Source organism: Danio rerio, chromosome 4, assembly GCF_049306965.1.
Source record: "Danio rerio strain Tuebingen ecotype United States chromosome 4, GRCz12tu, whole genome shotgun sequence".
Taxonomy (NCBI): Eukaryota; Metazoa; Chordata; class Actinopteri; order Cypriniformes; family Danionidae; genus Danio; species Danio rerio.
The window spans coordinates 4,029,151-4,047,770 of NC_133179.1; the positions used below are offsets into that span (position 1 = coordinate 4,029,151).

General features: G+C 36.1%; 1 protein-coding gene across 5 annotated transcripts in view; it reads left to right on the forward strand.

Moving 5' to 3' along the window:
- The window catches only part of grm8a (glutamate receptor, metabotropic 8a), a 264,734-nt gene that overhangs the window by 201,896 nt on the left and 44,218 nt on the right, over positions 1-18,620 (forward strand).

Genomic DNA, 18,620 nt, shown 5'->3' on the forward strand with positions numbered 1-18,620 from the left:
CCAGCATATGTTCTACACAGCAGATGCCTTTCCAGCCGCAACCCAGTACTGGGAAACACCCATACACACTCAATCACAAACACACTACGGCCAAGTCAGTTTATTCAATTCACTTTGAACAGCAACCTTTCCCTGTGAGGCGACAGTGGTAACCACTGAGCCACCGTGCCACCCTAAATCATATGGTATATTATATTTTCATATACAATAGTTATTTTAAGTGTAATATTATTTCAGATTTATACTTTTTTGCTGGATTTTTAATATAATAAATGCTGCATCAGTAAACATAAAATAATTATTTCTAAATACTAAAAGTATTTGCTTTCACTCTCTCTTTCCCTCTTTATTTTTTATTAAATTCTAAAATAAAAAATATAAGAAATATTTAAAATGTAACATTTTACTGTAATTATATCTATATTAATATTTATTTATTACTATAGTAGTTTTATTTAATAATAATAATAATAATTAGAATAATAATAATAATAATAATAATAATAATAATAATAATAATAATAATAATAATAATAATAATAATAATAATTATAATAATTATTATTATTATTATTATTATTATTATTATTATTATTATTATTATTGTTAAATAAAACTAGAATACATTTTATTTTACAATACAGTCTGTCATTATTTCTTGATTGTATGTGTGTAAAAAAATCCTCTAAAAAAGCAGTGTTTATTTACACAATAATAAATATTATAAAACAATAATACAAATTATAATATGTATAATATGAATGTTTACATGTGTAAAATAGATCCTCACTCTGAGATGCACAGCAAATCTATCATTAAACAATTAAATAACAGCTTCGGCACTTTCATAATATTAGTTTTTATGCTAATTTTAAACATTTATAATGCAGTTTTCGGCATTTTCAATAAAAACTGGTTAATATTAAAATCTTTTTGCATTGTTTTCTTTATTTCTTCAGGCTTATTCTTACAGCATTCCTGACCTATCCACCCCCTACCCAACCTTAGCATTGATTGGGGAGGTTCTTTTGTATCCCAAGGAAAGATTCTACTAAATATACATGGCCATTACATCCACCCTTGCATACTTGTGGCAAAAATTGGTTTACAGAATAAAAAAGATTGCATTCTGGCTTCAGAAAAAGTGAAAATAAGGATTTTTATGTGATTTTGCAGTATAAATTCTAGCCAACAAGTACAAGACAATTTAGAATTTGTTTATTGGCTTTGTTTCTGTGACTTTTTTGTTCCTGAAACATACTAATCACACATTATCTTTCGTTTATTACTGAACGCAAGCATATGCATCCATCCTAGTTGTGTATAACTGTAGCCCAGTCTATACTGAATTAAATACGTTTAAATGATAGACAAGGGGTATGCTATAAGTCAAAGAAATAAGCACAAGTGTCAGAGCATATCCAAAGACCACAAGGGACACCCCAAAACCCTTAGACCACATAGGGTTAAACTCTGCATGTAAACTCTACACACATTAAAGAAAACAGTTTCATATAGTTGTGATGTGATGTAAATACTTAAAATATTTAGTCTTGCTATTGAAGTTTACTTCTGCTTTACACCTGAAGTCAGACAAACTGTTAGTCTTGTTTGATTCTGGTGTGATTAAAGTAAAACCCACAGCATTCAGTCTTCTTTATTTGTGTGAGATCAGGTTTAGATGTTCTTGTATAAAGTTCAGAGTAAGATGAAGAGCTATCAGCGTGTTCCTCATTAATGATCACACAAGGCCTTCAGTTCCGCAAAACTGCCGAAAGGGGGAACAGAGATCTTTATGAAGCATATTTATCAACTCAGCAGTGTACTTCTATACTTCCACATCATGCCGGAAAAGTACATTTTGTCTTTAATATGAACCAGTCTGTTGTAATCGGTTAGATGGCTTAACTTTGCTCTGAATGGTTAGATGAGGGGTGTCAACAGGGGTGTCCTGGAGAGTTTTGCTCCATCAAACACACCTAAACCAGCTAATCAAGCTCTTACTACATATACTGAGCACTTCCTGGCAAGTGTGTTAAAGCAGGTTGGAGCTAAACTCAGCAGAACACCGGCCCTCCAGGATCAAGTTTGGACACCCCTAGGTTAGATAGTCCAGTCAATTGTTATTGGTCTGATGGTCAAGTCTGTTCTGATGCTTCAGTCTGTTGTGTCAGATAATTCAACAGTGCTCTGATTGGTTAGTTGGCCTTACTCTGCTCTGATGGGTCAGATGGTTTTTCTTTGCACTGATTGGTTAGATGGTCAAGTCTGTTCTGATGCTTAAGTCTGTTGTGATTGGTCAGATTATTCAACTTAGCTCTGATTGGTCAGATGACTTTACCTTGCTCTGATTGGTTAGATGGCCCAGTCTGTTGTGATTGGTTAGATGGCTTTACTTTGCTTTGGTTGGTCAGAAAATCAAGTCTGCTTTGAAGCTTCAGTCTTTTGTGATTGGTCAGATTATTCTACATGCTCTGATTGGCCAGATGACCCAGTCTGTTGTGATTGGACAAACGGGCCATTCGTCTGTTATTGGTCAAAGGACCCTGCTCTGATTGGTCAGATTCTGTTGGAATTGGTCTTATGGCTTTAGTTTGCTCTAATTGGTTAGCTGATCAAATCTGTTCCAATGTGTCAGTCTGTTGTGATTGGTCAGATAGTGTTACTCTGCTCTGATTGGTTATATGGCCTTACTCTGCTCTGATTGAACAGATAGCCTAACCCTGCTCTGATTGGTCAGATGAACAAGTCTGTTTTGATTTTTCAGTCTGTTGTGATTGGTCAGATGGTGTTACTCTGCTCTGATTTGTCAGATCACCCAGTCTGCTGCGATTGTTCAGATTGATAAATTACTTTGCTCTTATTGGTCAGATGGTCAAGCCTGTTTTGATTTTTTGGTCTGTTGTGTTTGGTCAGATGGCCTTACTCTACTCTGATTGATCTGATGGGCCAGTCTCTTGTGATTGGTTCAGATGGCTTTACTTTGCTCTGATTGGTCTGTTGGTCTAGTCTGTTCTGATGCTTCGGTCTACTCTTCTCCGATTGGTCAGATAATTATACTCTGCTCTTAATGGACATCTCAGTCTGTTGTGACTGGTCAAATGGTCCTAAATGATTAAAAAAATTCTTTAAAAAAGTAAACAAAATAATCTCTTCAGCGGTGATCAATAGAGTTAATTAAGTCGTTTGAATTTTCCTGATATGAATGCACTAATTGGAAGAGTTTAAACATTGATCTAAAGCAGATACTTCAGAGAAAAAGAAATGAGAACTCTTATTTTGTCTCACGAGCCCTGAAACGGTGCAGTTTTACTCTGGAAGTAGAAGAAGGCAATCCTAATCTAAATCTCGGCTCTAGAGCATTCTGGGAAACGGCTTTGGCTGGCAAACGGGGCTGTTTAACGATCGTGTGGCTGTATTTTTTGAGCTGCTGTAACCTTTCTCAGCGTGATCACGGTCCACTGCAGACACTTGGCTGTTATTGACACGCTCACGGAGAGGATCAGAAACCCAGCTGATAAGAGCTCCTCAGAGACCTGACAGAAGACTTCATCACACTTCTGTAACACATCTGCAGGAAAACAACAAGCGAGAGAGAGAAAAGAGAGCAAATGTGGGGTCAGTGCTTAAAAGAACCTAGAATTAAAACAAAATGATCATTCATTCATTTTCTTTTTGGTTTATTCACTTTATCAATCAGGCTTTCACCACTGCGGAATGAACCGCCAACCTATCCAGTATATGTTTTATGCAGCGCATGCCCTTCCATCTGCAACCCAACACTTGGAAACACCCACACACACTCGCACTACTGACATTTTAGCATATTCAGTTCACCTACACTGCATGTGTTTGGACTGTGGGGGAAACCGGGGCACCCGGAGGAAACCAGGATCACAGGGAGAACATGCAAACTCCACACAGAAATACCAACTGACCCAGCAGGGACTCGAACCAGCAACCTTCTTGCTGTGAGGCCATTGTGTTTCCCACAATGACGCCCATAAAACGAATCAAAATGCAGTCCAGTTTGCATGGCCAACAGCGTTGTTGCACATATAAAAATGGAGAAATCTACTATCAGTAAACATCGACCTAAAATACCTTAGCAACCACATAACAACATCCTAGCAGTGGCATAGCAACACCTGAGTTTATGCATGGCCAATAGCACTGTTGCTCGTATAAAATGCAGAAATCTGCTCTGTTGATGGCGATCGTAAACAGCTGGCACTCTCTGTGACTCGTGCTCAGAAATCACTCATCGGATCTCACACCAGGGACCAAATTTAGCCAGCAAATCCAGCAAAGAAAACATTAAAAAACAAAGACTCCGCGCCGCTGAATGAAGCGCCGCATAAAAGCCTTTAGATTGGGGAGGCACGGCGTTGGGAACGTGCCATTAACAACAGACTATAAAACGTGTCAACATAACAAACGGCAGGCGTCCAGCAATGAGAGCAAACCTCTAAACAGACCTAATGCTGATCTACTGCCATGTACATCAGCGTCCATTCAGGCGCTCAGCGGGACCTGATTCTCAACACGGAGCATTTCTGCAAAAGCAGCCCGTGAGCAGCAGATTGGTCCACTTTAAACACTCTGAAAGTGACCGGAAATTGAACTCCATCAAAATAAACCACAACAATTTTATGATGTGTTTAAGGTGAACAAGAAAGATCATTATAGCTGATTAACATGAACTAAAACAATACAAATATGTACATCTTATAATAAAAAATTCTTTATCATTATTTTTATTATTGCTATTATCATCATCATTATTATTATTATTATTATTATTATTATTATTAACATAATAATAATAATAATAATAAAAAATGGTAATAATAATAATATTAATAATAGTAGTAGTAGTAATAATAATAATAATAATAATAATAATAATAATAATAATAATAATAATAATAATAATAATAATAAATAATGGTAATAATAATAATAATAATAATAATAATAATAATAATAATATTAATAATAGTAGTAATAATAATAATAATAATAATAACAATAATAATAATAATAATACAAACTAAAAATAATAATAACACATCATCTTGAGTAATATTGTTAAAAAGTATGGTTTATATTGCTGAAATATAATACATTCAAATATTTAAAATACCATTTAAAATATATTACCAGAGAAAACTATTAGAACAATATTTTACAATTTATTTATTATATTTTTTATGAAATAAATGCAGTATTGGTGAGCAAAAGTTTTAAAGTAACATCATTATTATTACTATTAATATTGAAATAATATTAATAAATAGCGCAGTGGGTAGCACAATCGCCTCACAGCAAGAAGGTCACTGGTTTAAGCCCCGGCTGGGTCAGTTGGCATTTGTTTGTGGAGTTTGCATGTGTTCACGTGGGCTTAGGTGCTCTGGTTTTTCCCACAGTCGAAATACATGCAGTGTCAGTGAATTGAATAAGCTAAAATTGTCCCTAGTGTATGTGTGTTAATTAGAGTGTATGGGTATTTTCCAGTGTTGGGTTGCAGCTGGAAGGGCATCCGCTGTGTGAAACATATGCTGGATAAGTTGGCGGTTCATTCCGCTGTGGTGACCCCAGATTAATAAAGGGACTAAGCTGAAAAGAAAATAAATGAATAAATGAATGAATGAATGAGTATACTGCTGTATTCCGAGTCTAAAGGCCATCATAGCTACCAAATACAATCAGATATGAAGCTAGTAAGTAACAGCAAGTGAAAGCTTCCATTTAAACTTGTTTTGCTGTGAAAATGAAGGGCATTTACTCCATAAACTCATTCAATGTTCTCATGCTTATTTTAGTACACTTTTACTACAGTAACCTATTGAGAATAATAACTGTGCATAATAGCAAAAACAAACATCTGGATGCATTATGATAATGAGATTTTGGGGGTTTAATTGCCATGAAAATATTGTCATCATTAAAAAAGTAGACTTCATCCTCCTCATCTAACATAAAAGTGAGCGATTGTGGGTTGACGGTAGAAAGTGAAACACACACACACACACACACACGCACACACACACACACACACACACACACACACACACACACACACACACACACACACACACACACACACACACACACACACACACACACACACACACACACACACAGTATTGAACACTAACGGCTGACGGGTGTCCAATATCAGAGGGAAGAGAAAGGTTCCTCATTAAAGCATCTGAGTGGCTGAAACTGCTGAACAATTAGATGTGATGAGTGAAGTCGACCGCTCTGAAACACTCATTACTGACCGTCACTGCAGCTCTTCTGCTCACAGCATTAACACACAGCGCAGCTCTAGAAGACACTTTTAAAACTGTGAGTATGTGCCTTGTATTCCTGACATTGTCAGAACCAAAAAACACCATAAACATCATGCATTCATAAATATGTGGACAGTTTAGTGAATTAAACCATATCACAGGGATGCAAACAATAGTCCATCTCATATAAATATTGAACTTGTAGCATTGGTTCAGGGAGAACACATCAGTCAAGCTTACAGTCAGCTTTTCATGGCATCTACCACCATCCCCAACTGCTCCTAGATCATTTTTGTTATTGGTTTTAAGTATTAGCCAAGTATATAGTAATCAACTTTAAGTCTTATTAACCCATAATCAATCAAATGCTTTTGGTTCTGTTCTGTTGCCCCTTGGAGGGTGGGATGGGGATGTTGATATGCTGCTGTTCTACCCACAATCATGTATGGGCGGCCAAGAAAAGAATAATCCTGTGAATTTATCCAATATAGGCTCATTCTGAAAATGTAGCCCTAAATACATTTCTGGAGATTGCAAATTATGTAGCCAGAGGAACCAACACTAGTATGATACGCTTACCAGCTGACCGTTTACCTCAATATGGATGGCTTTCCAGCTGTTACCAGTTTGCCCTGTAGTTCGCCATGTACCTCAGCGGACTTGAGACGCAGAGCGGAGTTGACTATGGCAATGGGGTTCAAGTCTAGTAAAGATTGGTTCCAGAAAGTAGATAAAACTAAAGCCAAAATTAAAATGAATAACAGGGTGAGAGTGTGGTAAAAATAAGGCAAGGACTTTGGATTTTCTGGATTTCTTTTGAAAACACTGCGATTGGGTTTAGGGTAGTGGCCAATCGGTCCTTTTGAAAACACTATCAGTTGGGTTTAGGGAGGGAGGATTGTGAGTCAGTCAATCGGTCAGTCATTAAGTCGACAGCGGCCTCTGGTGGTTTTACATGAGAACAGCAGGCGCGATTGGCACTCGCAAGAGAAATTTGAGATCTCAAAAAGCATACACTGCAGCCTCCAGTGGATTCGCAAACACAACAACTGCAAAAAAAAGTAGCTCCTATACATATTTTGCTTTCTCCAGAAGTGTATACAGGGGTACATAATCAAAATGAGCCTGGGTTGAATATCTCAATGTATATATGACGAAAGAGATCCTGACAGAAATGAATGTTCATGTCACATATGTCATTTGCATACATTCCCATTTCCAGATGTTTATGTGGATCCTGATTAATGTGCAATATCCAATACAAGCCTAATCATCCCCAGCAGGAATCTCCATTGCAAACATATAACAGTTCACATATACCGACGCGCAAGCTTTTTTGGAGCGCAAATAGGCCACAGAAGAGCTAAATGGAGGTTGATACCAAGGCAGACGTCCAACTTTGAGCATCACGCTGCCTGCCGCCAAGGGCTAATCAGCAGCTCAGCCACAATTACACCCGCTCCAGTGGCTGCACATACGCTTATTTTTAGATTAGTGCTTGGAGATGGACGGAGCGGGAGGAGAGATTGCGGAAGTGTGCATTCAGACGAACTGAGGGGGGAAAAAAAGTTGTGATAATTGTGTTGCGTAAAACAAATCCCCTTGTAAGTCTAGGCGGCGTGACGGTGAATCTTAAAATGGAGTGCTGTGGCAGGAACGAGGCCAGCGTTTAACTCCGTAACAGAGCTCTATATCTACTTCTCAGATGAGTCTGCGCCCAAATAATAAAGGAATGGCCTTAGGTGGTGTATTATATCATGCTCACAGAAGGAAATTCTCTTAGACAGGCTGTGCGGAGAGTAAAGGCAGTGTGTTTGACTTTCTTTGTAGTTCCCAGGCGATTGGGAAACTTTTAATATGAACTCAGTTTTTTTTTTTAATATTATCTAGAGAATATGCAGGACATGCTTACCTTTGCAAAACGAACCTGCCAGGGTGTTCTGCATGGTTGCTAGGGTGGTTGCTAAGGGGTTTGAAGCTAACAGCAGGGTTGCTTTGTTTGTTCTAGTGTTTATTAGGAATAATTGCTGATGCATGTGACTGTAAAACTAGTGGATGTCTTCAATTTATGTGCAAATAGGGAAATAAATCACATCAGACACACAGACTTTCTTTGTGGAGGTATATATAGTAATTTTGATAGGATCATGTGATGTGATTGGGCGCGGCTGGTCCTGGATCACATTCAAAGTTGAACCATATAGGTGAATCCTTCAATAAATAGCCCAGGTTGTTTTACTTCCAGTATCTACGTTTCTGAGGAATCCCCCCATCTACCACTTTTCCTTCTTTAACAAGGGGAGCTCTTGAGAACTTCCTTATCTCAGACCCCCTTCTATGCTATATGACCAGGCGGGAACCCTGGGCTCAAGTGGGCTCAGAACAGCAGGTACTAATGGCACTCACGAGAGAAATTTGACATCTGAAAAAGTTTGCACAGCGGCCTCTGGTGGATTCACAAAAACTGAAAAAAGTACCTCCTGAGACGTATTTCGCGCACTCTAAAAATGTATACAGGGGTACTTATCTATAATGAGCCTGTGTTGAACATTCCCATTAATGATGCCCTGTTTGATCTGATTGTCTTAAATGCTTTAAATTTCACTATGGATTTTGAACCAGTTGACTAGGTATACCTAAAATGTCCAGTCAGTGTATATGTGCCACAGAAGGAGCAATTTGTGCCGACAGGTAAGGCTCAGCAGAAAGGTTAATCCCATATAGTCCTTTATTGTTACGCCTATCGGCTCTCCTGTAATCCTCAATTCCGTGTGCCCCGGTCCACCTCAAATGCCGAGCTTTGATCAATATCACTGGATAAATTCAGTAAGCCGCTGCATCTTCTGTGCCACTATCATTCCTCACCAATCACGGGGACGAGCAGGACTGTTTTCATATGCAGGGAAGGATCAGTTTGCTATATTACTAGATTAATAACTGCATAATCTACCGTTGCTGATTGCACACTGGCTTATTTACTGGAGCTGTGTTGATTTGCACCGACAACAAGCTCACGGTGGTCCTGAGGGAGAGAGAGAGCTTTAACCCAGCTGTAAATGTGCAGGGAATGATGTTCAGTGGTGGATGAAGTAGGAGACATTTAAGTAAAAGAACAGATACCCTAATGCAATATTAGTATATAATATTAATATTAATTGCTACAGTATTTATATACTCTATACATGCTCTTTTTTTAATACTACTTGAGTCAAAGTACAAAGGTACTTGATTATTTATTTATTTGAGTAAAAAGAACTTACTGATGAATTAGTTTGCAATACAATTGAATTGCTGAATATCCTAATAACCACATAAAACATGATAATTCAAGTGAAAACATTCACATGCTGAACCCCATTCAGATCAGTTTGTAAAATCAGTGACTCGTTTAGTGTATAGTTGCTTCAAACTCATTATTTGAATCAGTGAATCATTTACTGGAGACTCACTCTGAACAGATTGTTTGAATCATTAAATAATTTACTGGAGACTTACTCTAAACTGACAATTTGAATCACAGAATCATTTACTGGAGACTCGCTCTAAACAAATAATTTGAATCAGTGAACAATTTACTGAAGACTCACCCTGAACAGATCATTTGATTGGTGAATGATTTACTAGAGATTCACTTTAAAGAAATCATTCAGTTAAATGAATAATGCACTGAAGACTGACTCTGAACAAATCATTTACTTGAAACACTCTGTACAGATCATTTGAATCAGTGAATCATTTACTGAAGATTTACTCTGAACAAACCATTTGAATCAATGAATCATTTACTGGAGACACTCCGAACAGATAATTTTAATCTGTGAATCATTTATTGGAGACTCACTCTGAACAGATCATTTGAATCAGTGAGTTATTTACAGGACACTCACTCTGAACAGATCATTCAAATCAGTGAGTTATTTACTGGAGACTCGCTCTGAACAGATCATTCAAATCAGTGAGTTATTTATTGAAGACTCACTCTGAACAGATCATTTCAATCAGTGAATCATTTATTGGAGATTCACTCCGAACAGATAATTTGAATCAGTGTATCATTTATTGAAGACCCACTCTGAACAGATCATTTGAATCAGTGAGTTATTTACAGGACATTCACTATGAACAGATACTTTGAATCAGTGAGTTATTTACTGGAGACTCACTCTGAACAGATCATTTCTATCAGTGAATCATTTATTGGAGACTCACTCTGAACAGATCATTTGAATCAGTGAATTATTTACTGAAGGCTTGCTCTGAACAAACCATTCAAATCAGTGAATCATTTACAGAAGACCCATTCTGAACCGATCATTTCCATCAGTGAATCATTCATTGAAAACTCTCTCGGATCAAATAATTTGAATCAGTGAATCAGTTGCTGGAGAATCACTTTAAACAGATGATTTGAATAGGTGAATAATTTACTAGAGATTCACAAATCGTTAAAATTAATGAATAACGTACTAAAGACTTACTCTGAACGAATCATTTGAATCATCAAGTTATTGATTCATTCACAAGCTTCAGCATTTGTCAAAATATATATTGTATATAACAAAAAGTTTGAAAAACATGAACAAATGAGAACAGTTTTGTTATTTTTGGGTGAACTATCTCTTCAAACACAACACAAAAGTACAAAATCTGTTTCTGTCCACCACTGATGATGTTTGCCTACAAAAGCAGAGATGTAAAGACGATGATGTTGTATATCACAGCCAGCTCTCACATGCACAGCAAACACTCGGCTTTTATTTATTTATTTGAGAAAGAGAAGTGGTATTTTCCAACACTTGATGTCTTCTTGAATAAAAGAACAGAGCTGTCTGGATGCACAGAATCTGGCTCATTATATGCACTGGAAATATTGCTTCCGGAGGCTTTGCCCTCCTCTGCTCTCACTTTCCTTCATGGTGGGCGAATCAAAAGATTTTTTTTTTTGTCTATGTGTGTGTGTGTGTGTGTGTGTGTGTGTATAGACAGATATCTGAGATCTGTAAAGGGGGCTCTTATGTCTGACCTCCACACAAACGATCTCCTCATCATCTGCTGTCCATAATGAAGGCGACTATGGTGGTGAAAATGAAGACGGTTGCACAGGAAAAAAAAGCTTCATCTAATCAGCGACTGGAAATCTGGGCTCCAAACGAGAGGCTAAATGTGCGGATCGCTAGCAAACAAAAATAGAAACATCTTATTAGTGATGGTTGTAAGATTTCTACGAGCTCAAAGTATCAGGGATGTCGCAGCTTTCGGGAGAGAATGGTCGTATTTTAAGAGTTTGGCTTCGCTTGGCTGAAGTGGAAAGGAAATAATTGTAGCCGCCAGCGTAAAAAGAACAACAGTTTTAAGTAGCGTCGGCTGAATCTGAGTGAGTGAACTAAATGAACTTTCACCAGATCAGCTTGGACTTGATTGTGCACGCTGTTAATATTCATGACCAAAAGCTGAGAATACTGGAAAGCGTGGTATTATCTTTCTTTTCGAACTGTTCCTATGATAAATTTTAATCCTCTGTGCTTATTTGTTGTTTTAATTTTGTTCTTAAGATGTTACACTGTAGTGGCACGTTGGCTCAGTGGTTAGTACTGTCGCCTCTAAGCAAGAAGGTCACTGGTTTGAGTTCCCAGCTGGTTCAGTTGTCATTTCTGTGTGGTTTGCATGTTCTCCCCATGTTGGCGTGTGTTTCCTCCGAGTGCTTCAGTTTCCCCCACTATCCAAACACTGGTGAAGTGAATATACTAAATTGGTCATTGTGTATGAGTGTGAATGTGGGAGTGTTTGGGTGTTTGCCAGTATTGGGTTGCTGCTGAAAGGGCTTCCACTGCATAAAACATATTCTATAATAGTTGGTGGTTCATTTTGCTGTGGCGATACCTGATAAATAAGGGACTAAGGCAAAGAAAAATCAATCAATGAATTAATGTTAAAAACTGTGGCCTCCTCAAATTCTTTAGTTGAATTAAATGAACTTTTCTAGTCATCTCAACACAACATTAGTCAAACTGACTAAAAATATTAAGCTATTATAAGCACTAAGTTCAATAAATAATATGTTAAACTATGAATGACTAAAACATTTAGTTGAAACCTGATTAACTGAGTATAATTACGGTAACAAACAAATTTGTTGTTATAGCTTTTGTCATATGATTTTTTTAGTGTGCTGTTGTCAAATCATTCATATTTTTCTGATTGGATTTTTTTATTTGACATTTCATAACATTCATAGAGAATATTAACTAAATAGAAATGTTTGTTCAAGTATAAAAGCATGACATTTTCCATGATTTTTTCTGTAATATTTACAAAACAACAACAAAAATTTTACTTATTTTACATTTTGAAAAAATGTTTTTAAAAAATCATGCCGCCTACTTTTTGTTGAATCAAAGGAACTGTTATAGTCAACTAAGCTTACATCAGTCAAACTGACTAAAAATATAAAGTATATTAATAATATTAACTTTTTATTACTTTAATAGTGCATTTGAAACATGATTAATTGATTTATATAAAAAAAAATACAAAAAAAGATTTTTTGCTCTTGACTTTTTTGTCATCTTGTACAGAGCATAACTCAATTAATTTAAAGTATTAAGTATTTTATTAGTACTGCTTTACACAATTGTCACAACCAGCTCAAAATTGTAACATAAGCGAGGCGATGCACCAGGTAAATCATAAAAAGAGAAATGATTTATTAACAAAACACATAAATAACAGAGAATCTTTAAAGCTATCAAATAATAACCTTTATTTAACCAGGTAGGTCAATTGAGAACCAGTTCTCATTTACAATGGCGACCTGACCAGGAGGCAACATAAAGTCAAAGTCAAATAGACGTCAGTGGTGAGGAGTGTGTGCATGGTCGGCAACTAAGCTCATAGTCCAAAACAAAATAAAATAATAAAATGACAGGCAGGAAGGTCTGGCTAATCCACCTCTTCTCTCACGTCGAATATGGGGCTCTTTATAGACAGCACATAATGAGTTATATAGAAGTGATGTCTTTGTGTACATGTTCAAGTTTACATCAGTGTTTGTGTAACTTTAATAATACCCTATTGTTTGGTATGTTGATATGGATAAAAGTTTCATTAAACACACTAGTCTATTATTCATCTCAGCTAAAATTCTTCATTAAAACTTAACAGACGCTGCCTTGAATTGCCCTTCGGATGTTTTCAAACATTTACCAAGGCTGTGTTTCCAATATAATCAGTCTATAAATGCAGTTCAGGTTGGTTCACTTGCTTTGGCATGTGTTTAAAACACCATGTTAATTTTGTGGGTGGCTGAACATTTGTGTTTTCACATTGAAGATAATGCATGACGATATTAGACTTTCAGACGTCTGGCCCAGTTGATTGTTTTTTTCGTTGTACATTTGAGCAGCGAAATGTGGTTGGCTTGTGTTTCAGAGCCCTGGGGACTGAGTTCCTGAGCCGTTTATCTGTTTAAGAGTACTGCTTTTCTTAAGCAATTAAATCGTCATGTTATTTTGTCTCGCACAAAGCTCCTGGAGCACTTCTAAAGTTCGTCTTGGTGGAGTTTCATTCTCATCGGTGCTTATAAAAAAATCAAGTTTGCTGTTCATTTGCTGACTTCTAACTTGTTCATCACTCTCTAAAAATAATGTTTGTGTTTGTTCAAAGTACTTATTAATTCACTCCTGTTGTCCCAAGACAAATCCATTAAGTTTACTTAACAAATTTATAACCCAGGCTCATTGCGGATATGTACCCATGTCCACATTTCTGGGGACAGCAAAATACATATCCTTAGGTACGTCTGCTCGTAGTTTTTGCAAATCCACCACACTTTGTATGCTTTTTGATGATCACAAATTCCTCTAGTGCATCTTCTTCTTGCGTAAATCCACCAGAGGCCGCAATATACACCTCAGCCGACCAGGCTAGTTTGCTATTGACTGATTTACTGACCAACTGACCTACCCCCCGTGCCGTAATCCCAACCGATGGTGTTTTCAAAAGCAATCTAGAAAAAGAAAGGCTGTCAAAAGCAGCCATGTGATTTGACCACGTTTTCAGTCCAGCAATGTATGCTGTTTAAAGATGAAGTGCAGTTAGAAGTACTTCTGGATACATAATTCACGCTCTGCAGAAATGTAGACAGGGGTACATATTTACAATGAGCCTGTGTTGCAAATTTAAGTGGATTGTACGTAAAATAATTGAGTCGTGCCCAAAAAAAATCTCAAGAATTGTGTTGTTTCAGCTCATTTTAAATGAGTAGTATGAACAAGCACAGTAAAAAAATTCATTTGATTTACTATTTTTTTAGGTAAGTGGTTGCAAACATATTATTTGGGCTGAATTTAACCCAACAAATTAGGTTGAACATAACTACGTTTAATTAGTTTTTTTTTTTTTATTTAGCTAGTTTAAATAGTTTGCAACCACTTACGTGAGCTTTAAAAATGTATTAAATCCAATTAATATTTTTTTCAGTGCAATAAAAGCATCTTTTGAGTGTAAGGTCTTGTTTACAGTTGCACTTTTAGTTTTTAAGGTTGATGAGAAGATGAATTCACTGGTCCTCGTTTTTCTCTCACCCCTGATTATAATTCATGTATTCAAGAATGAGAAGTCGAATCGGTTCGTCACAACACATTAGCAGTCTCATCTAAATCCGACACGTCCTTGTGTGTTTTTTTCTGATGTCATTGCATCTGTTATTTACGACCACGGGTCACAAGTGTCTTTTTCAATCACTGAAACCACACTCTGCAAAGATTGAAGAAGTGTAAAAAAATGCTACAGCTTCATTTCCCAGGACATTTAGAATCGCTTAGTGGAAATGAACTTAAATGCTGACATTTCTGTTCTTCGTCAAGTCTTTTCAAGTTTCAAATGAAACTCATTAAACTGGTTCATGCGGGTTCACCCGTCGACCTGATTTCCAGAGATTGTGCTGACAAATAACGTTTATTAATATCTGTATTTCCGGCTATTAGCTGTGATTATATAATGCTTGAATTCCAGCTTTATTTTAGAGAGATTTAAAGTTAGTCTGATGCTGTCTTTATAGTGAAGTGTGCTGCTTTTTATCACCTGCAACAACAGGGACTGATGGATTTATCTGTCATTGCTGTTACTGTCTGCTTTTTGCTTATTCGTTTATCTGCCTCTTCCAGATGATGTTGGATTTAGGGGTGACACTGAACCTCTATGAGTTATACAGAAGATTTTACATACAATAATAATAAACAGTAACTCTCATACTGTAAATGCATTCAGAAGAGATGCATATAGCATTAGGAACAAGTGTTTCCAGTGTTGGGGAAAGCTGCTTCTGACAGTAATACATTACATTATTGTGTCACTTGTAAAGTAACTAGTTACATTACTTAAGTATTGTTTATGGAAATTAATGCATTATGTTACTTTTGAGTTACTTTTGGTTACTTTTTCTTACCAGATTGGGGCTGCGAACTTGTTTTTTCTTGATTTTTTTTGTTTGTTTGTTTTTAATAGAGGAGCTCTGCAATTAGCAATGGACTGTATAAACTTTAATTACATTAAATAAAACACACTTTAAAAATAATAATACTAATTTAGGATAATGTTATTTTCAAAGAACTTCCTCATCCCAGAGCTATAAATAAAAAAATAAAAAAATAAAGATTATATTGTGATTATATATTGGCATTCTCTCACTGAGTGCATGATTTAATGTGACTGCAGTACGTTAATTTTAATTTAACTAATTAATTAAACTAAAAAGTAACTTGCAACATCTATTTTTTTAAGGTAACTCAAATAGTATTTCTTTTTTTTTTTTTTTTTAGTAATGTATTACTTTACTAGTTACTTAGAAGCGTAATATTATTTAGTATCTCCAACACAATGTCATGGCAATTCGTAACTTTTTGATTTAGTGGCTAATTTGTCCAATCTCATTGGTACAGTTTAGTTTGATTTGCTTATCCCCCAATGACGGTTGGGGTTAGGGGGCACTAAAACTAGCCATTAATCTGACAAAACGTAAAATAGTTACATTTCCTCGTGTGATCAGGCTGGGTAATGGGGTACCCCCAACACTGGTTGTTTCAAGCCTGATGTGTGATGTTTCTTTAAGTCTAAAACTAGATTTTATTCAATATTTTAAGGTCTAAATAATGAAATATGCTCTTTGCATAATCAATGCTTGCTTAATTAAATGATTATTATGTTTTATGTATAACATAATATACTTTATAATAAAAAAATAGGTCACTTTTTATTTGAAGGTATAATTCTTGCAATTAATAAACCATTCACTATGTCTTTTAGCTTGATAATCTTCTAATTTGCTACTTATTAATAGTTATTAAAGTTGTAGGTTTTGGGATTAGGAATATGTGCTTGATGATTACAAATAAACAGTCAATATCTTAATAATATGTTATGTAATGTCATGTGTATTTATATAGCAAATTTATTATGTACGGCCATACACCCAAAGCGCTTCACAATCGTGAGGGGTTTCTCCACACCACCACCAGTGTGCAGCATCCACTTAGATCATGTGACGGCAGCCACGGGACAACAGCGCCAGTGCACTAACCACACAACAGCTATAGGGGGAGTGTGGAGACAGTGATAGAGCCAATTCAGTGGATTGGGATGATTGGAAGGCCACAATTGGTAAAGGCCGATGGAGGGAATTTAGACCATAGAGAGTCAGGATCTTAGTTTAACATCTCGTCCCAAAGACGATATATGCAAATAATATGCAGGTAATAAGCCACCAATAGGTTAATGGTGTGAATTGGTTCTTGAACTAAAATGTTATCTAAAAATTTGACTGCACAAATACTATATAAAATATTACTGTATAATTTAAATGTTTGTTTCAAGTTTTATAATAAGCAAATAATACATTTTCAATTCTACTTTCCTAACATTTTGCATGTCGAAGGCTGGCTATTGTCCTCATCAAACATTTAATCAGAGCTGAAGGACTTGGTAGATTTGAGTCAAATTATTTTTATAGCAGAATATTTTATGCAAATCTGTTCGTTTGACATTTTAGTTCATGTAATTTGATCTCAAAGCGCTTTGAACTGAGCATCTGAATGGAGTGTCAAAAAATATCCCCGGTGAGGGTACATGCATGGAGGTGCGTGTTGATATTTTGAGAAAAAGCTGACTGATTTTATTACCCTTCCACCTTCTTATCTCCTCACAAGGTTGCCGTGATCTTTGCGCATACAGCAGGAAGCGACATGTATTATTTACACCTGTGACATCTGATCCCGCAGCGCAGCGGCTCGTGTAGAGCTGTGAGACTTTGTGTCTGAAACATGCGATCTTGACACCTTGACTTTTTAATTCACCTGTTGGGAGTCTGCAGCTTTACCTATAACCTTTGCATCATCTTAAAGTCCGCATGAACCAGAAGCTGCAAGCGTTTCTTTTTCATAATGTGATGCAGTTCCAGGAAAAGCGGAATTTTAAATGAGAAAAAAGTGGGCGTGGCTTGTTTTTTCTGCTGCAAGCTGATTGGATGTCGTAAAGGAGGCCTTGCATTCAGAAAGATAGGGAAAGGGGTTCGGAGAGGGTTATTACAATCTAACATTTTCAGATTTTAATTTTAGATTGCAAGGGCAAACTATTTTTTCTTTATGACATGCACAGATAAATTGTTCACCACAAAACTAGCAATGCGAGCTAACAAAATCAGCATGGTTAGTTTTGTACTATACTGTTAAGATGAAACTGAACAGATTTTCAGAATTCTGACTGAGTGGCATGTATTATTACGAAAGGAGGAAACAAGTATAGACTTTGATTTATGCATCTGTTTTTGATTGGATATCAAGTCAAGTTGAGATTTATTGTCATTCTGCTACATGTGTGGACATACAGTGCAATGAAATGTTGTGTCTCTTTAGTTTACTCTAAATTATAGATTTGTTGATGTCATTCAAATGTTTGAACTGTACCTGTCATTCTAGACAGAATCAGGAGAAGATTCTGACAATGTTGTCATCATGAAACTTTTCAAAAATGCAAGGAAAAACCTTTCCAGTTTTAGTAAATGACCCGTGTGCCCGGATAACAAAAATATGTTTTAATAATATTGGTTGCATTGAAGTAAAGTTCATGATTTGCAAAAATTATTGAAAAAAATATAATGGAATGTTTTAAAAATGTATATTATGATTTAAAAAATTATTTATATTGTTTAAAAAAATCCATTTGACTTTCAAGCACCAACACTGTCTGGTCTATTTTATATCTGCTTAAGATTTACACTGTAAAAAGTGCTGGAAAAAAAACTGTAAAATACCGACCGTTAAATTACAG